This window comes from Protopterus annectens, chromosome 1.part1 (assembly GCF_019279795.1).
Source record: "Protopterus annectens isolate FY-2018-M chromosome 1.part1, PAN1.0, whole genome shotgun sequence".
NCBI classification, from domain to species: Eukaryota; Metazoa; Chordata; order Ceratodontiformes; family Protopteridae; genus Protopterus; species Protopterus annectens.
The window spans coordinates 1,586,564,307-1,586,586,771 of record NC_056726.1 but is presented as its reverse complement, the minus strand read 5'-3'; positions in this window follow the sequence as shown (position 1 = coordinate 1,586,586,771).

The window sequence follows — 22,465 nt, the reverse complement described above, 5'->3', positions numbered from 1 at the left end:
GTCTTTGGTTCATCAAGTTTATTATGATTAAGTGTATCATACTCCACATATATATGAGATGAAATGTTTCATTGTAATGGTATGCTTGCAGTCACTATCCGTTCTCTTGCATACATTTATTTTGTTTACTATTTTCTTTCTCTCTGTTTATTTTGCTAAAACATTCAGCAGCAGAACAACCTGCACTTGTCCCACCAGTAAGGTCTGATGCCCCCCCACACAAGTGGCAGGTACAGTGCAACCGCCTCTACTACCACCGTCACATATGTGCCCCAGCCTGCCATAGTTGCCTCCATACCTCTTGCCTTGTTTGTACCACATGCTTCTAATAGTTCTGCACTGGATGCTGGTACAGTTGTTTTGAAACATATAATTAGCATCAATGCATTAATATAACTGAAATAGCTTGACTCATTTCCATAAATGTTATCAATAGTTATACATCAAGTTTATGTGTGCTGAATTTTTAACAGGCATCTCAAGTCCTGTATAGAGAAATGCATACATATTCCATCCTTGTAGCAGCCTAGCCATGTGCATTGACATCTCTTTATTCTACTCATGTTCTAGTAAACACATTTTATTTGTTCTGAAATTATGCATAGTATGATAAAAGGCCTGAAGATATGGCTAGAAACCACATTTATGAAGCATGATGGAAAAAGCTAATCTTTCTTTACAGAGCAATTATAAATTTACAAAGTCATCATTACAAGTTCAAAAGCAGGTGCTCGATGAGAATCAAACCCTGTACATTGTATCTTTTAGACAAGCACCCTAACCATTATGTCATCCCCTAGCCTGTTGTGGGAAATGCTTATAATGGGGCCAGTGTTTTTCACAGCTGTTCACTTTTCTTTCAATATAGACCAAAAGAAGAGCTTCTACTGTCTGTGGAGAGAATAGCCATTGTTCATAGGTTCACAGAAGGTTACTAGGCTAATGGCCCAAGACCCCTGATAAACCTAGCCATATATATCCCGAGCTGCCCCAGTTGTCAGTGGTTAGATGAGTGAATTTTGTAGAGGTAATGGTCTATGGACATGGGAGCCACCCAAGGAGTAAATTTGAGGTCACCCATACATTGATGTATGTTGCATTTGAAGAGGGTCAGGAATGCACTCTGTTTCTTGTAAACTGGAATCTTGTTCCAGAGAAGTGTCAGTCTCTGAGAGATATAGCTATCTCTTCAGCATGACCTGTTCATGGCAGAGGCTAGGTTAATATCCCTGGAGAAAGTTACCTTCGAGCAGTTTGATTTATGAAAGTGTAACATTTCCATCAGGGTTGGGTCAGAGACTGCCCTGTAAACCAGGCACAGGTCAACCCTTAGCAACTTATAGGAGACAGAATACAGAGACTGGGCTTTCAGTCTTTCCTTGTAAGACTTATTTTGTGTACCCTGTGATTTTTTGGTGAGAGACCTCTGTGGTCTCTACAGCTGCAGTTGTCTGGTGAGGTACATGCAAAAGGGAACACTGTACTGAATTACTGGTCTGATGAGGGCTGAGTATAATGGAATTATAACATCCTTAGATTTAGATGTGATACCTGTACTTTTAAGATGTGCCACATAGAAGGATTTCCTTATTACTGTGGATATGTGGTGGTCAAAGTTCAGGTTGCTATCAACCTGAGTACACAGTTCACATACTACTGGGTCTATACTTAGAGGGTGCTGAATATTATGTATGTAGCAAGGATGTCAGCTTTCCCAAAGGGAAAAATAATGCCTTTTTTTTGCATTTAGCTTTTATCCGTGACTTTGACACCAATCATTTGTCTGTGTTGCTTATGTGGAGTAAAGTGATAGCCACTAATCTGATAAAATCTACTAAAAGGGCTTAGATTGTTTTATTTGTATCATGACATCTCTCTACATCCAAGCAATCACATATTAAATAGCACTGAATCTGCATTACACAACACATGAGGATGTGATGCTGTACAAGTGATGAGAAATTTCATTAGACAATACCATTCTGGGGCAGACAGAATGTTTCTGCTGATGTTGTTAATGATCTGGATTGAATTAATGGCCTCGGAGCCAGAAGTTTGAAATGGCAGGAGGTGACCACAACCCAGAAAACAGCTCTTGTTTTTCACAAAGAAAGTATTGGATTTTCGGCAGAATTAATCACTCTAGTGGCTGAAGATAGTCCTGAACAATAACAGTAAGAATTTGCAAGGATGTACAATAGAATATTGTAGGGTCCTCGGAGGGGTCTATATTATATTTTCGAAAGTTTCAAACATTGAACACCATATGAGCGATGTTTGAAATTTTGAAAATATAATAAAACAATAATAATAAAAAAACTATACTTACCTAAATGCTGTAGGCAGAGGGGCAAGCCTCCTGCACCCCCCCATGTGGGGGGCTTCACCCTCATACCCCCGCTACTTAAATATTCCTACTCCAAGATCGCACTTCATTGAAGTAAAGGGAAAATATTCCCTACAGTGATATCTGTGTTACGCGCATAACGCTTCGACATTTTGACCAATCAGGTTTGCTCAATACGCATTTGCCGTTTACAATTTTCGATCATGCGATAGGAATCCTCCTCAGAGTGGTGAGACATACATTGAATGTAACGAAGGATGTCAACAGGAGTACCTGAGGTCACATCACTACTAAGTGCTTTGGTTTCACTTAATTGAACATGTAGTCTAAAAATGGATTCATAACCTGACAAAAATCAGTAATAGGATAACATATATTTCACAAAAAAATTGAAAAAAGCAGACACTTCGTATAGCTTGCCATGGTCTAGTACCTTCTACTGCACAAACTTTGCAATGGGCAATGGCTTTGAGAAAGTAGGCAGTACGCATAGTAAAAATAATGAGCATGATTACATTATTGTGATGAAAATTATACTGGTAATGATGAAAAGAAGTCGTGCTGTGTTTGGTAGACAATAACTATTAACGGTTCTGTTAACTCTTGCAGTTTCCACATATATCTAAGCTAGAATACAGGAAAACATTTTGGCAAATAGTCCTTGAAGCTAACAAACCCCCAGGTTTGAATGATAACATGTCTTTGGTTCCCTTGCTAAAACTTACGTCTGCTAAACTCTGATTTTTGTTGTTACATTCAGTCACAACAATTATTATGTATTGATAATAATTTCATGTAGTAGGATGATTTTAATATTTTAATTCTATGTATAAATTATTATAAATGTTTTTATTAACCTGTGCTTTTTTTAAATATTTTTTTAAAGTATTTATAAAAACTTTGTAATATATATATATATATATATATATATATATATATATATATATATATATATATATATATATATATATATATATATATATATATATATATATATATATGTGCACATATATAAATATTTTTATTAAATATGTATTATTTTAACAAACATCCATTCGTTTTTATGTATCAAGTTAGTTTAAATGTATTAATATGGTGCTTTCTGCTTACATTACCATATGCCTATAAGACAAGTCATTTATTTATTTTAATTAATTGTTTAATGAGCTAATTGAAGATATAGAAAGGTACTGTGTGTTGGGACATTGTTTATTTTATCTGAAGAAGTCTGGGTGACACTCAGATGAAAATGCTTGTGGTTTTAAGTTTTTGACGTTAATAAAGAGTGGCTTGCATCTACAGGAGTTTCCTACTTGCATTCTGTGCCTTTTGGTGATGTCCATATCATTTTTTGGTGATTCCACATATGTTCCCACATATGGCTGAGCAAGATTTTATGAAAAATGTATTTCCATTTATCCTGTATCCAAAATGGAGGAAACTGATTCCATAATTTCCCAACATATAAAAAATTCAGTTCAGAGACTATGTTAAACAGAAGGTAGTACCAACCAACAAGGTTGGTCTGCTAACTCCGTGTTATAAAATCTCATATTTCTTTTCTACTCTTCATCTCTTCACACTTGTGCAAAAATATACTCATACCCAAAACAGAATATTGCCTCCTAGTAATTTATTTTCATTGAATCACAAATGTACACAATTACACATAGCTATCTATAAAATGTGAAGCTTTGTTTATCTGTATAACTGCCTATCACTGTGGCCTCTTGGAACATTTGAATTGGTAACCCTTAAATTTCAAAGCTGGGCTACTGCTCATTGGTCACCTGTTCTAATTATATTTGAACAATATTACAACATTACAATCTAAACTTTTTATCAGATATCCGATTCTCCTCTTAAACAGGACATGGAAGAATCAATCCCACTTAATAGTGTGTATTTAATACCACTGTAGGTGAAAGGGTATTCTCAAAACTTGGATTGACTACATGGAACCACATTCCTTCTGAAATAAGGAAAAATATATATTGAATCAGTCTGATTATTCCTTAAAAGTGTATCTTTCAACAGAAGGTGCTCACACTTTCTACAGAAATAATGGCCGAAACAGGTTTTTGAACTAAATCAATTTGTAAATTGGTATTTTTCAAGTATACATAATATTAATAAACTTTTGAACCTCTTCTGTAAATAAATTGCAAAATAATACTACACTGAAATAATTTCATAAGTATAAAGTGAATACTGCAATGGATATAAACAAAACAAACCATAATGGAATAATCTATCTCATTGATATATATACAAATGCTGTTCATTCTTGCAATTTATATGTACTTCTGATTTTGGGAACTATGTTATAACTGCTTAGGTATCATTAACTACCATGCATCTATCCTGTCTGCACCATTATCTTAAAAGAACAGACATGCCAGTTTATTCACATAATTTAATCTTTACTTTAGCAAGACTCACCAGCACTGTTAATACACCAGACATATACAAACATATACACGTACACATACACATATACACCAGACATATACAAACACTCACTTCACTCCCCTACCCTACCCCCAATTCCCACACACCCTCAGTGCTCCTACTCTTATACTATATAACCATACCCTCTTTCCCCAAGTATCCAATCATCAGCTAACCACTCCCTATTCCTAGAGAACCACCCACAAGGATCAACTATAAAAGGCTACTACAACTATTCCCTCTTTCTCTAACTTCTCCCTACCACTTCCCCATAACCCCCTCACCTTTCTCCATACACACTTATTACTCTTTCTTACTTCCTACATTCCACCTTGCAACTAAATCATCCCAATGTCTAAACTCCCTACCCCAGCATATTTAAAGCTGCTACTTTTAGTCATACTTCTACCCTCTCTTACAGCAGCCTACCTCCTTACCTCCTACAAACACCCATTACATCTACAATTTCACTACTCCTATAAGCAAACTGCTACACCATCACTAATTATCTCCAGTAATCATGCAAACATAACTTCTACACCCAACTACCTACAAGCAAAATATCATAGATTAGCCCATATTAGGTATACCTATCTAAAAGCTAGGAAGTCTCTAAACCTATTCAGTAAATTCCCAAATCCTAGATATGGAATACAAGTCCACTCATTAAAAGATGGAGATATTCAACCAAACCCAGGCCCAACAAATACTCCTACCACTCAACCCCAAAACCTCAATCCTTCAACAAAACTTACTCTTACCAAACCTCCTAACTCACTCTTTATAGCACACCTCAATATACGTAGTATAAATAACAAAGTTGCACACTTCCATGCTCTCTTAGAAGTACACTCCTTTGACATTCTATGTTTGACAGAAACTTGGTTATAATCAATGACTAAAGACCATGAAGTCATCCCACCCAGATATAATATCATAAGAGAAGACCGTATAGCTAGAAAGGAAGGTGGGGTAGTTATTTTGTATAAAGCAGAATTTCAAGTCACTGTATTTGAGTACAAACCACCTCAAGACACTGATGGCCAGGAACACCAACTCACCAATCCAGGTAAATAAACGCTTGGCCATCCTGTCGAAATTTGATCCTTATCCTGTGGTAGTGCAATCTCAGAGTTAGCATATTTAGGTTGTGGGGGTGTGAAGTGAGGGAGGCGAAGCCTCCTTTGCTTTCTTTCAGTTTCATTTGATTTTAAGGATGGCCAAGCGTTTATTTACCTAGAGTGCTTAGTCAGTGTTCCAGGACATCGGTATTCTTGTGCTGATGGCCTTTCATCTCAGTTACAGTTATACGGGTTTCAGGTAAGTGGTATTTCGGTTTGCTGAAGTAGATATATATATATATATATATATATATATATATATATATATATATATATATATTGTATATGGATATACTTTAGTTCATTGAATTAAAAGAAAAATATTTAAATAACCGAGATGAGAAGAACAAACATTTACAACAGTGAGAGTGCAAAAGATTAGAACTTGGAACATCAAACTAGTTATATATTTTGAATACAGATCGCAGTACAGTGAGGATCGGGAAATTTACTCCTTTCCTCACTGTAGTGCGATCTCAAAGTCAGTATACATAATTTGCATGAGGCTTGCCCCCCTGCAAAAATGTAAAAAAAAATTACACATAGCTGCAAATTATATATACCTACTCTGAGATCACACTACAGTGAGGAAAAGGGTAGATTTCCCAGTCCTCACTGTACTGTGATCTGCATTCAAAATATATAGCTAGTTCGATGTTTTAAGTTCCGATCTGCTTAACCTTCGCTCGTCTCATCTCAGTTATTTAAATTTCAGTGTTCTGTAAATTTGATGAACTAAAATAGAGCAGTATATATATATATATATATATATATATATATATATATATATATATGTATACATATATAGATTTATAGGTATTCACACATATACTGATATATATATATATATATATATATATATATATATATATATATGTGTGTGTGTGTGTGTGTCTCAATATACACACACACACACACATGTAGAGGGGGAGAGACAGAGATGTGTGAGTATCTGTGTATATGTAAGAATATATGTATCTTTATATAGGTGTATAGGTCTCAGAACTGGCAGATAATGATGCTACATGACATTGTCTGTGTTTTTATCTTGTTCTCTATACAGACACCACACTAAATAAGCTTTAATGGGAAGGCACTGTCCTATCTCTTGGGAATGCAAGCACATTGCCACTCTAAAAATGCTGTTTTTGAATGATTTTATTTTAATATTTATACCAACTGATGTAAGGACCTTGCCAAATGCAATTCAATGTTTTAGTTAAATGACATTTAATAAAAGGGCATACACTTGTTTGCTTTAAACATTAAGTATTAAAATGTTTAAGACTTACAGCAAAACTTGTCTAAAAATACAAACGTATCCATCAAGTCCATTCCAAATACTGTAAACATTTTTTCTCTGCTTGCCCCACATCATTTTAGCATAATTCAAAACTCTAAATAAAAACTTAACACATAATAAACATTTGTACAATGCATCTCAAACATGTAAACGTTTCCTTCCTAATAGTACAAGCATCTTCAGTGCTATTATATCCCAGAATATTTTTGGGAGTACACCCTGAGTTATTAATAAATTGCTGTATCTTTCCTAATGTTTGGTATTCTTCAGAACTGCCACAAAGAACCTTCTAAATGTCCTTTGCAATATTATTAATGAAAATACTATCAGTTCTGTATTTTATACTCATAGCTGTTTACCATTCTGTACCTTTTGGTTGTGTTATTCTTTTCAGTGAATCTTATTAATAAACTGATATGAAACATCCTCTCTCCAAATGTCTTTCCTTTAAGTCCTCTTCAGCTGTAGGTTGTTCTTTTCCACTCTTGGTGAGACTTCTAACCTTACTAAACCACAATTTTAAATACACCGTGTTTGGTATAGGGATGCATACTGTCAAAATGTAATCAAGTTGCATGCTTTATTTTAGTATCTAATACCAATTCTCAAATAGGTCTCCCTCATTTGGACTGCAATGTCCAGAAATGTATAACTTGAGGTACTTTAACTGTACTTCTATTTTGAGTTTATTTAAAAAAAAAGCAAAAGAAAAAATCCATCTGTTGCACAATGCCACTCTCAGATAAAAAGAAGGTAGTCAGAGAACCTATTATAAAATTTAACTTTTTTTGAAATTCTGTCGTAGTGTATACATACTTTTTTTTCCAGTGTGCCATGACTATGTTGGCAAAATTAGCATCTATACTACCCCTTAGTAATTTGACTGATTTGTTTAATATGTGCCCTTAAAAATAAAATATCAGTAAGAAATTGCACTTTAATCTTTGTATAAGATGCCGTTAATTGTGCCTACTATTATACAGTATTTAATTATTATTATTGTAACTTTGTATAAGTTGAAATTGTATGAAATTATAACTGTTCAATACCTCCACCATCTATTACCTAATTCCAATTGTCTTTCTAGCCAATCTTATTTTCTCCTTCACATATACTTCTCTATATACTTGTCCATTTTTCTTCTCAAACACACATGAGGTTTGGCTACAAACCAACTTGTCCATGAACATCTTCACAAAGGGGTTAGATAAAAATATTAGTGGGATTTAAGAGGGTGGGGTGGGATGAAAGGGTTAAATGGAAGGAGGGATGATTGGAAGGAAATGAGGTAAGGGTGGAGAGGGGCTTAGAGGGTTTAGGCAAGTGTAGCCTGGTAAGGAATCACATTTTGGTGTTGACTTGCTAAGGCAAGATTACGTCCGAGACGACCTGTAGGTAGTTTGGAAGACAGGTAGGCCTCAGGTAATAAGGGAGCATAGTGATACTGAGTGAGTGGATTTTTTTTTTCTGTCTATACTTGGTTGTTATCTTTTCTCCACTGCATGCATGACGGTGAGAATTCTCCACAGTATATTCACTGGTGGGGAGCTTGTTGGGTTATATTGGGCTGGTGGTGATCCAGTTTATTTGTTTTAACTGTGGAGGCTATGAGGGATTTATGGGTTTTCGGAGGCTTAGTGGTGATGGCTTCTGGTTGCTTTTGCTTGGGTTCAGTGTTTTGCAGGTGGCTACATATAGCATCTCTTGTGGAGGCAAGCATGGGTTTTAGTTTATTGCTGTCATAATGGCCATTTTGGTTGGTGTGTCATTAGGGGAACATCTGTGGTCAGTGCTGGTTGTGGGTTTTGGTTGGTGTGTCATTAGTGGAACGTCCGTGGTCAGTGGAGGTTGTGGTGCAGTAAATGTTTAGTGTGGTTTACTTTTCTTGTCTCTCTTTTAGTTTCAGTTAGCAGAAGCAGGTTTCTGGGACTGTGAGATGCCCGCCAGTGATTGCCATTGGTCACGTATGCACATAGGGCGACGACGGAGTTAGGAAGGTCCAGATACTGCTATTGCTACTTGCTCATTTTACGGGCAGATATTTACTATCTGTCTGTATTTAGCACCTTTGTCCTCACAGTTTGGCAGACATTGTGTTGCCAGGTACAGTTCTACTGTCAGATGGGAGGAACAGTGCAAAGAAGGGATGGTCAAATGATTACCAGTCTGCTTTCCCCTGTACACGTACCTTATCGGTTGCTTTGTTCCTGCGCTTAGAGGAGAAGTACTCGTCATACCTCTCTGCTGTGTACAACGTCAGATGTTTCAGTTTCAGACTCCGTACCTTGAGAAGATTCTTGCTAATGTAACCCTGTTATTCTAGCAAATCTTTAATTTGCAGTATTTATTTATTTTACTTATTTTGCATTTGTTGACTGGGATAATCTGACCGGATACATGTCCATTTTCAGCAGAGGCCTGGGAAGAAAAGCTCCACACAAATACTTTGATATATACAAAACATTATAACAGACAGTTTGTAGAATACATGAGACACACTGTGTAAGCAAATTTTATATCCGTTATTTACACTATACATGGTAGGTAGGACAATAGATAGAATATAGAATTATGTAATTCTTCATTAAGACACTTAGCATGCAATATCTAATTGAGTTAGAGCCATTGAGACACAGCGATGATGCTAATCAGGTTTAGAGCAAGGGCATAGCCAGTGTGATTTAAAATGTTTTCTGAGATATTCTTTGAATAGTGTATGTGAAGGTTCAAGCATGAGGTCGGCCGGGAGTTGATTCCAGATTTTATCTGTCAAATTGCCAAATAAGGCTTCACCAGCTGAGTTGCTGGATTTGATTGTTTGGATAAATAGTCTATTGGATGAGCAGAGTTTACTGTGATTACTATATGGGCTGACAATATTTTTGAGTGCTGGTATATCATCAGGGTGGTGGAGAGCTTTATGAGCTATTGTGAGCTGAGTAAACTGTAATAGGGAGGGAAGATCAAGCCACCCTAGGAGATTTAGATTGTGACAATAGTGAGTCATATAGGCTGAAACAGTGGCAAATCTAGGTATATGGTTGTAGCAGTGGGATAGTTTGTTAATTTCAGTAATGCGCAGGCCTTTGAGTAGGGGGGAGGCATACAAGAGAGTGGATAGAAGATGAGATCGGGCAATGGCAGTTCTGGCGAAAGGTTTATGGTTTTGATGGTTTGATTGACATGTGCATCATATGTAAGGTTATTGTCTATTGTGACTCCCAGGAGTTTGGTTTGGGCTTCAGGGGAGATAATGGTCCCATTGTTAGATATTATGGTAATGGTTGGAGGGTTGGACATACGAGTGGGCGTGAACAGGAGCAGCTTTGTGTTTTTAGGGTTTAATAACAGACGGTGATTAGTGAGCCAGTTTTCAACAGTATTGAATGTACTCTGGGTTAAAGACAGCAGATCAGCTTGTAAGGTGGCTGAGCAGATCAAAGTGGAATCATCTGCATACTGAGTAAATGTTGCCTTAGGAATAACGGTGTGCATAGCTCTCAACCTTCCATCTCCAAAATGAGGAACACTAGCCCTCATAATGTGGAACAAATGGGCAACATGTGAAACACATACTAATGGCTTACTAACAATTTCAACTAGGAAGGCCATAGGATGGTTAAAATATGCTGGTTTTACTTATAAAGAAGCTCTTTTAATGAATTAATATGATTAATTTCCATTTACCATGGATTTCACTTAAATAAAAATTCCTAACACTGAATGTGTGACAGAATATTTCCATGTGGAACTTGCAGGAACTTTGAGGAACATGAACTTTTTAAGACCCCAAATGAGGTATGTTCCTCGTAATGAAGTACACTTGAGAGGTATAACGATGTGGAGGTCATTAATAAATGTGGAAAATAGAAGAGATCCTAGTATTGAGCCCTGTGGGACTCCTAATGAGATGGGTAGACAGGATGATAGCTTTTCTTGCCATAGGACTGCCTGTTGGCATCCAGATAGGTAGGATTGAAACCATTGGAGAGAGTGGTAGTCTAGGGAGAAGTCTTTCAGGGTCTGAATGACTAACTGATGGTTAACCATGTCAAAAGCCTTACATAGATCTAGAAAGAGAGCAGAGGAGAGTAGATTGCTATTACGGTTGTGGTTAATGACATTAGAGAAGGAGAGAAGAGCTGAGGTGGTGCTGTGGAATGGTCTAAAGCCATGTTGAGAAAAAGCCAGCAGCCTGCCTTGTATTAGGTGGTTCATGAGTTGTTTATGGATGCATTTTTCCATTATTTTAGCTAGTGGAAATAGTATTGCAATGGGTTTGAAGTTAGATAGTTCTGTGGAGCTACCACCTTTATGTAGAGCTATAACATGGGATACTTTCCAAATTGAGGGGACAGAGGCTTCAGATAATGATCTATTTATCAGGATTGAGATTGGGTAGGCTATAATGTCAGCAGCCTTTTGCCAGCATTCTGCTGGGAGGTGGTCAGCAGCCAGAGTGGTAGGCTTTAATTTCTTAATAAGATAATAGATAAGAGTGGTAGGAACAGGTTGAAACTAAAGGAGACAGTGGTATTAGGTTTGCCGTTATCTAGGTTAGAGGAGGTGGGAGTGAGTTGGCTGGCCAGGGCCTGGATAGTTTCTGAGAAGAAGCTATTGAAGGTATTTGCAATGTTTTCTGGCAAATAATGGGTACAGGCTAGAGGGGAGGGAGTAGGAGTATGTCCTGGGTGAAGTAGCTTATTTATGCCAGCCCAGAAAATATTACAATATTAAAAAAAAAGAAAAAAAAAGTCCCTAGTTTAGGATGGGGATTTCCACATGGCTTGCAGTTGTTGTATCAATTTTTGGTTCATTCATCATGGGATTTACAGTTGCCTGGTAGATCACTCTGGACCGCACCGCACTGATAGATAATGACATGCTTTTGGTTCTGGAGCCAGTGGTTGGCAGGCAAAGCATGCTGCCATTACTTCTGTTGACAATGAGTTGCTGAGTTTAGGGTGATATCACTGCTGTAGTGTTTCAGTAGCATGGTACGAGTGTTCCCCCCTTTGCTTCAGGGGTCGAGTTCTCAGGGTGGCATCGGCATTCATTGGTAGTGAGGGTGTTGTAAGGAGTTTTCAGCAGTCAGGGAGGTTGAGAGAACCACAAAGTTCTTTTTGCAGGCTTTAGGCGGATAGTGTAAGGCTTGCCTGAGGCAATGGGGTAGTCTGCTCATGCATGAGGTTGCTGAGGGAGGTGCACCTGAGCAACTTTAAGCTGTAACCAGAATATTAGTGGCCGGGACAAATTTTGTTGCCAAAAATAATGAGGGGGCAAAGGCTGAAAACTCAGGGACCTTTTGAAATATTATTTTAACTCAGTTAAAACGCAAATAGAAAAACATATTTTCAATTAAAATGGATTTCCAGGACAATAAGAAGTATGATACTTTATCTGGAATTATTGACTGCCTAGAATCCTCAGTGATTTACCAGAAAATTAATTAAAACATTACAGGGGATGGGTGAAAAATATGAGGGAAAATCCAGGATATTTTGTGCTACCAAGGACAGTTGAGAGGTATATTTTAAGAACATCTTTCTTAAGTTCTAGGACTTGCTCTATGGGCATGACCAATGCTCAGCAATAAAATGTTTACAAGCTGCTAGATTCTGTTTTTCATCATGTGCTGCACAACCATTTCCCTTTGTTCTTCTTGTCTGTAAAAGTGGGGTAGGGGGGCAAAGTGGATAGGAAATGGCCTGAGGCTGAGATCAATGTTTTGAAGTTATTTCCAGTATGTGAGTAAGAGATTATTTTCCCTGCTCTTTTCAAACACCTTTCTTTACCTTTCACTGTGTTCTATCATCAAAATATATTTGGAGTCACTTCACAGAAGACACTTATTACACTGGAGTACTCCAATTTGCTGGCATCCTGTACTTAAGGATCAAACAACTAATTAATTTATTAAATGTAGAAATGGCACCTTTAAATTTTAGATATCTAATGCATTGATGATTTTATCTAATGTCACTCTTACTGTAAAGTTCAAGTAATGAAACGAAAAAGTAAAAAAAAAAAAACATTTTGTTTTACGACCTTTGGGGAATGAGTGCTTTGGATCTTTGTTCCTTCATTGTTCATTTTGCCTGACTTCTTGCTTGGTAATGTATGTCTAGAGAGGTCTAGGAGATACACGTCAAAAGAGGCATGGCACTTGGATGGCAATCTTTGGAAACTGCAGGCACCAGTTAAAGGGTGCCATGGATGTCTTGATATCTTTGGCAGTCCAGCTTGGGGGGGTTACTTATATATATTTTGGGAACATGCTCATAGCCACATAGGTTCCTAGGTTCATAGGTAGGTACTAGGCTATCGGCCCTGTGGCCTATATAAGCCTAGCCAAAAAGGTTCCCTAGCTTTCGCCACCCAAGAACATTATTTTCCTGTGCCCCTGTCAAGCAGTGCCACAGAAGTGATCACCAGGGTGAATTTTCTATTTCCCATCCAGTCGTCAAGATTTTTCTTAAAGAGGGCCAATGAGGAGCTTTGCTTGACATGAATGGGTAGTTTGTTCCAGAGTATGGGAAGTCTCTGGGACAGGAATCTATCCCTCCAGCATGTTCTGTTTATTGTGGTGACAAGGTTTAGGTCCCTGGAGCGTGTGGTTCAGAGAGACTGAGATTTCTTTAAATGTAGCATGTTCAACAGCTCTGGGTTTGACATAGCTTTCTATGTTAGGCAAAGACAGCCTCTGAGTAGGCGATATGCGATGAAGTAGAGCTGGAGTTTTTTTAAACGGTCTGCATATGGCATCTGTTTGAGGCCAGTAATCCTCTTAGTGAGGTATTTCTGTGGCCTTTCCAATTGTTGTAGGTGTCTTGTGAGATACCTGTATCGCGAGGTCTCTTATCACACTTTCAGTGTTTAGTGAGTTACCAGCTATATGATAGTTCATGGGTACTGAGTTTTTCCCAAAGGGGATGACAATGCAGTTCTTGGCATTGAGCTTGAGGCCATGACTTTGACACCAAGCATCTGTCTCTGTGAGGCCCTTTTGTAGAATGTCTACATCATTAGGTGATTCTATTACGGCTCCCAGTTTGCAGTCATCTGCGAACTTTGTTAGCCAAAGGCCTTCTGTGTTGGCCTGCACTTCAGAGAAGTAGATGCTGAACAGGAGAGGACACAGGACTGAACCCTGTGGTACTCCACTCATCACTGGTCTGAAGTCGGACTTGAAATCAGCTACTTTTACTGTGTGGGTTCTGTCAGTGAGCCAGTTTGCCACCCATCTTGTGACATAGGGATTTATTCCCAGTTTTGTGAGTTTATCTATAATTCCAGAGTGGGAGATGGTATTGAAAGCCTTGGCGAGGTCAAAATAGGCTGTGTGCACTACCTTGCCCTTTTCTACAGCTCTAGTGACTGTTTTAAAGAAGTCAATCAGCTTTAGTTGACATGATCTACCGTTAACAAACCCAAACTGAGTGAGGTCCATGGTTTGAAGGTTACCTATGTCTTTGTTTATAAGCTCCATGGCCTTGCAGACCAGGCTGCTCAGACTAATGGGGTGGTAGTTTCCCGGGTCCATGGTGGCACCCCCTTTGTGGAGTGGGATAACCGTTACTGTGCACCATTCAGTAGGCACACAGCCTGAGGTGTGGCTATGACTGAACATGGTATTTGTTCCTCTGTGCAGTGTTAATCCTTTTCACCAATGCAGGTGCTTTCTTCAGCTTTTGCTGTAAACTTTTCTATGCCAAGTTTCTTAACCACTAGGTTTTCCTTCTGTCAGTTTAAACACGTTGATATATTTCACCACCAAATAGAATCCAATTCAGTGAGGATCAGAAATTTATTTAAAAATGAACTCAAGTAGCGAAAAACATAAGATGTGAATACACTTGAAATGTGCAAATTGAAAAACTGTTGTTTAAAGAAACGTCTGTTTTCCTTAATTTACAGAGCTTACAAAGATACGAAGAGTTAGATATAACCCCTCGAGGGTTAAGGACTGTAAAGAATCCTTCCACCCCTTTTTATCTTTCTTCAGTGGAAGATAAACAATTCCATGACAGATGGGTATCTGCTGCCCATAGATGCAGCATGGAATGGGTGCACATTTTGGTCGAAAGGGATATGCTTAAGAAACATAAGCTAAGGGAGGAAATTAAAAATGTTTGCAAGGACATCGTAAATAAGGTTACACAAGATGAATTACAACAGTTTCTTGTTAAAACCAATGACCAGTTGGTGATGTTTGAACAAGAACTTATTGAGCGTAAAAAGAACACATTGTATAGAGATCTACGAGATTATGAAAACAAGAGGGCGTTCCTGTTAATTACCAATCCGAAGGCGAAACATCAGTGAGTGCAGTTCGAACAGAAGGGGAGTAATGGTGGAAGAGAAGGATATGGTTATACTTTGGCAGAAAGCGGGTTATCTCATACAGAAGGAGAAACGGATAATGAACAATTTCCTGTGCTTCCCAAACCAGGGAACAGTAAAGGTTTGAATACTTTTCATGAAGCCAAGTCGACGCGTAAACGGAGTTGGAATGGACAGGGACAATATAGAGATGGGTATGCTAACCAACGGACATTTAAAAGGGGTAAATGGGACTAACTCTATTGAGTATGGGTGCCAAACTGATTGTAAGTATGTTATTAATCTTTCTGGTTATCAGTTGTCTGATTGTGAACTGAATATACTCGACAGAGGGCTTAAATTTATACCTTCAGTTTTGCCTAGATTAGATGTGTTAAAAACTGATATTTTTTGTTCTTCTCGCAAATTACATTTATTGGATTTTTTTCAGTGTAATGTGATGGATGAAAATATTACAAATGTGAATGAAAATGTTGCTAGCTCGGATGATGACATGAATGATAGTTTTTACTCATGCTGCTCAGAAGAATGTATTAATGCATATTGTAAATTAGATACGAGTGCAGTGAAAGTTAAGAATGATTTTATGCCTCCACAACGTAATTAAAGTATTAAATATTTTTATAAGTCACTTATTCATAGTATGGATATAGAATTTAAAAAGTTTATTGTTAGTAAAAAGGATATGCAGTACAATCTTACAAAAAATGAGTGGCACTGTTTAATGAATTTATGTCAGAAGTCTGATTTAGTATTTAAACAGTCAGATAAAGGTGGAAAATTGGTTGTATTAAATTATTTACAATATTTAAAAATGTGCTATATACATCTTAGTGATGAGCAAGTATATGAACAAATAGATATTAGTCAATATGAGATGGTACAAAGGGAATATAAGGATATTATAGATAAAGGGTATAGATTGTGTTATTTTACATACAAGGATATAAAAGAGAAATTCAATATTCAGAATCCCAGAATGCCCTGTTTTTATTGTATACCTAAGATACATAAAAATATGGAGGACCCTCCTGGCAGTCCGATAGTGTCAGCTACAGGCGTTTTTTTACAAAATATTTCTTGTTTTTTGCATCAATATTTGTTACCGACAGTATGTAAATTGTCATCTTACATCAAGGATGTTTTTGATTTTTTTGTGTAAGATCAAGGACATAAAATGGGAGGATAATATGTATTTTTTTGTTATTGATGTAGTTAGTTTATACACTAACATAAAGCATGCAGATGGTGTATATACTATTAAATATTTTTTGGGACAAAGTCCAGTTGTGGAATACATACTAGAGTTGATTAGTATGTGTTTAAGAAATAATATGTTTGAATTTAATGGTGTCATGTATAGACAAAAACAGGGCACAGCTATGGGGGCAGCCTTTGCCCCCAGTTATGCTAATGTTTTTATGGGATATTTTGAAAAAAAAAAAAAAAAATATATATATATATATATATATATATGTCAATCAATTATTCAAAAAATATGTATGTAAATATTTTCGCTTCATAGACGACCTTATATTTATTTGCAAGGGTGGACAGGAACAAGTTCCCTTGTTTTTAGATCAAATACAAGACAATAATATGGATATCAAATTTGATGGTTTACAAATAGGTTGTGAAGTGAAATATTTAGATGTGGTGTTGAGAGGTTGTGTGGGGGAAAACATAAATGATTGTATATATAGAAAATTTCAAGGAATGGGATCCATTTTACATGGAGAAAGTTTTCATCCACCACATACAATAAAAGCTATACCATACACAGAATTTAATAGGATAAGGAGGTTGTGTAGTGATCCAGTTAAAATGGAAAAGGAATTTATTCAGAGTTTAAATAAATTTATATAAAGGGGGTATAACGAAAATCAGGTAAATGAGAGTCTAAGAAAGGTGAGGAAAAATAAGACACAAGTTTTTTTTATAAGAAATGGTATGAATAATAGGCCAAGTAGTGATTGTATATATTTTGTATCAACGTTCTCGGTACTGTCTGATAAGATCATGGAACAAGTTAAAATTAGTTGGAATTTGGTTAAAAGTGAGGTAGATTTTTTAAGTGATAAAAAAATAAGTTTTTCATATAGAAAGGGGAGAAGTATCAAAGATTTTATTGCTCATAGTCGGTTTAGTATGCCGGATATAAAAATGGGAAAGCAAATAAGACAACTAGGTACTACAGTTTGTGGCAAATGTAGTATTTGCCAGTATGTAGTCAAGTAATTTGATATTATTAATGGGGTTGCTTTTGAAACAAATGGAACATTTAATTGTTATACGGAGAGAGTTATATATGGTATGAGATGTGCATGTAATAAATTCTATGCGGGAGAAACGAAAAGGTCTCTAGCATGTAGAATTAAAGAACATGTTAGAGACATAAGAAACAACAAACAAACTAGTCCTATAGCAGTGCATTTTAATAAGTTTCATAATGGTAGTCCAGATGGTTTAGCTGTTACGGTTTTAGATAGTGTAAAAGATAAAATGTTTTTGAATGAACAACAAGTTAAACATATATTAAGAAAGAAAGAGTTGTGTTTAATTTTAAAATTTAATACATTAATTCCTAATGGGTTAAATTATGATTGTTCGTGGAAAAGTATGTTATAAGTGTGTATATTAGTAGTAAGTATGGTTGTATTATAATACTGTTTCTTTATTTTGTTAATTGACGTATTAGAAGGGTGTGTCTGATGTTAGTATATAAGAAATGTTAAAATGGATGAAAAGCTTTTACTCTGTTAAAGGCAAGTTTGCCGAGGCGCTAGAGAATTTATCAGTTGTGTTTTTCAAGTGCATTCACATCTTATGTTTTTCGCTACTTGAGTTCATTTTTAAATAAATTCCTGATCCTCACTGAATTGGATTCTATTTGGTGGTGAAGTATCGTATGTTTGTTCTTCCTGTGGTTGAATATGTTGATATATTTGTTGTAATATGCCTGTTAATGTACAATGCATTTAGATTTCCTTGAATGACCAGGGTTGGCATCCTGTTCTTTCTAACTTGGGGGTTTCAGGCTATTTCTTGGCAGGTTTTGAGGACAGAGGTTGGAGAATAGTGACAGACTTGGGAGTCCCGGAGATTATAACTTTAAGGTAGTTCCTGCCTGGGAACAGCCTGTTGCTGTATCACCATGCTGGGTTTGTTTGGGTAGTATTGAATGGTGTTTTTAATTGTGGGCCTTTGTTTTCCAATAGTTACGGGGTTGTCCAGATTTCTTGATTAAGCATCTATTGGTGGGGTTTGGCATACTGATTAAAGTGCCTGTCCATAGACAACACAAAGAATAAGAAACTAAGATTAATGCTGCTCAGTGCCAGAAGTCTTAACCTCAAGATGCATGCACTCGAAGCCCTCCTCAATATGGAGAACATTGATATCTGTGCAGTGACAGAAACCTGGTTCAAGGCTCCAGAGAGCACCCCAGCCCTACCAGGTTATACCTCATATCATGCTTTTTGGCCCCAAAACTCAGACCGAACCACAAAAGGAGGGGGAGTATCCATATTCATCAAAGATACCCACACCTTCAGGTTAGTGGCGTTGCAGGAAGCATCGGAGACCATCAATGTGCAGCTAACAGTGGGCAAAACTGCCTTTCAGTTTGTAGCATGTTACAGACCACCCTCTCAAAATCAGGAATCCAACTCTGCTTTCCTGAGAACACTGGAGAATATGAAGATCTCTCCAAACACCATTATATTGGATGACTTCAACTACCCAAACATAGACTGGGAGCATTACTCAAGCCCAAACACCCTAGCCCAAAGGTTCCTAGAATTTATAAACTCAAATGCTATGGAACAACTAGTCACCACTCCCACAAGAGGGGAAATCATACTGGACCTGGTCATCACCAACATGGGGACTCTATGCTCCATACTAGAGGTGTACCCCTCATTGGTAAGATCGGACCATAAATTAATCTCACTGGATATCCACGTCCCGAACCCACCCCCAGCCCAGAAAACCACAGTGAAAAACTTCTCAAAAGCTAACTTCACACTTCTCAAAACTGAGGTGGAATCCTTCAGGGCCCCAGGGCCAGTGGAAACTACGGCCCAAACTACAGAATCCTTTATAAACGCATTCTATGGACACCTCCAGGAATGCATGGACCATGCTATCCCAAACAAAACCAAGACCCAATCTTCCAAAGGCAGGCATCCAGTCTGGTGGACCCCAGTCATAAATAAGCTGTACAACAGAAGAAGGAAGCTACTACATGATAGAGCAAAATCCCTAAAAGGGAAGGCATCTCTGATCAGTACCAGCAAAAAAACTACGATCCCTCATAAAATCCTACAAGGCCAGCATCGAGAGAAAAATTGCACAGGACACTAAAGATAATCACAAGGCCTTCTTTAGCTATGTTAGGAACCTGGGTGGCAACTCCCAGATATGCTCAGAGTTGATCCAAAATGACAAAAAATACACTGAACACACAGACATTGCCAACATCCTGGCAGACAGATTCATTGCAAACTTCTCTCCCCCCCCCCCTCCAAAAGAGCAAATATCTATCCCAGCAGAGTTCTGCCTCCCTAACATCTCAGTTGGTCAGGTGAAAGCCACCCTTTCTAAAGCAAAAAAACACAGCATTAATGGGACCAGACGGTGTCCCGGGTTGCGTCCTACATGAACTCCAAGAAGAGCTAAACCCTCATGTAAAGCTGCTGTTCAATCTCAGCCTTACTACAGGATATGTACCCAAAGAATGGCGTACAGCAACAGTGATCCCACTCCACAAAGGTGGTGCCTCTACAGACCCTGGAAACTATTGCCCCATAAGCCTGACTAGCCTGGTCTGCAAAGCTATGGAGAGGATCATCATGGAACTCATAAGCAAAGATATTGGGGACCTACAGACACTGAATCCTACCCAATTTGGATTTGTTAAGGGCAGATCCTGCCCCTTGAACCTGGTCGACTTCTTTGAAACAGTCACCAAGGCCATTGATGAAGGGAAGGTAGTCCACACTGCCTACCTGGACCTCGCAAAAGCCTTCAACACAATACCCCACTCTGGCATCATAGATAAGCTCTCTAGCTTGAATATAAACCCCTATGTCATAAGATGGGCTGCAAACTGGCTCAAGGACAGAACCCACATGGTCAGAATTGCCAGAGCCATGTCAGACTCAAAACCAGTTACAAGTGGCATCCCACAAGGCTCAGTCCTGGGACCTCTCTTCTTCGGTATATATTTTTCCGAGGTACAGGCTAACATTGGAGGACTGTGGCTGACCAAGTTCACAGATGACTGCAAACTGGGCGCCATAATTGACTGTCCAGCTGACACAAGCATCCTCCAAAAGGGTCTCACAGAGATGGATAACTGGTGCCAGAGCCACAGCCTAAAGCTAAACACCAAAAAGTGTATAGTCATACCCTTTGGCAAAAATAACATCCCCACAAATTACCACATAGGTGGTAATCCATTAAGTACGGAAGAAGTAATTAGGGACCTGGGGACCCAAGTTGATAGTAATCTCTCCTTTGACAACCACATTGCCAAAGTGGTTAGAAAGACCTTCTGTATAGCCCACCTTATCATGAAAGGATTCACATCTAGATCAAGGGAAGTCATAGTGCCCCTTTATTCATCCCTCATCAGGCCCATAATAGAATACAATGCCCCATTTGGGATGTACCTTACCCGACACCTACAGCAACTAGAAAGACCCCAAAAGTACCTCACAAAGAGGATCAAGGGACTCAAACAGATACCATATGCTGCTCGGTTAAAGAAACTCCAGCTCTACTCAGTTGCATACTGCCTACTTAGAGGCGATCTATGCCTGACGTATAAAGCTATATCCAACCCGGAACTAATGGACATGCTCCACCTCAGAAAATACAAATCCCTTAGAGCTACGCGTTCGAGGGAATTGAACCTCAGCACAGAAATAAATAGGACATGCTGCAGGGATAGATTCATAACCCAGAGGCTCCCTTCGCTATGGAGTAGAATCCCAGTCCATGTTAGGCAGAGCCCCTCACTGACTCTCTTCAAGAGGAATCTTGACGAGTGAATGGGAGATCGTAGGTTTACCCCAGGGATTACGCCTGTGTCACTACTAGACAGAGGCCCAGTAAACTAAAAGGGCACAGTAAACTCAATTCAAAGGCTGGCGAAAGCCAAACACACTCTGGCTAGGCTTGTAAATGCCCTAGGGCAGATAGCCTAGTATGAACCTATGAACAAACACAAGGTGCAGGGTTTCGCTCACACGAGGAAATAGTTTAGGCTTAATATGGTCACGAAGGCAGTTAGTGTAATATGCACCTTCACGGAACCCATATTTGCAAAGTGATTAAAATATTGCTGCAGAGTAGGGAGGAAGTGAGTATTAAGATTAAAAAAAAAGCAATTCCATGGGTGCATTTTGTGGCTGAGGGCCATAGTTTTATTGGTGGAGGTTTGAGAGTATGTGAAATGATTATGCTCTACTTATTACTATATCTTTATACTGCAGCTGGTGTGCACACATAAGGCCTTGCACTTGGTCGAGGTGTTATTCAGTCCTACAACATTTTGGGTCAAGTAGTAAGGGCCCTGGTTATGGCAAGGGTGGGTGGATTTATTGAGGGCATTGGGGGGGGCAGGTTGTCTTCAAATGTGTTTGTATTTCAGATGATTTACATTTTCTCTTTCTTTGCAGATGGTGATGTTATGTTTGGTGTTTTAGATGTCGGAGTACTACATAAGGTAGTCACACAATATCAGTGCAGAGGTCATATCAGCTGGTAGCCTGAAGGATGTGGTCTTCTCAGGTGATGGATGTTGCTACAAAGAGATTTTTGATTGCTGGAGCTGCAGGGAATGAGATCACAGGTGCTGATGTAATTTTACTTACTCATTTTGGTGAGTTCTGA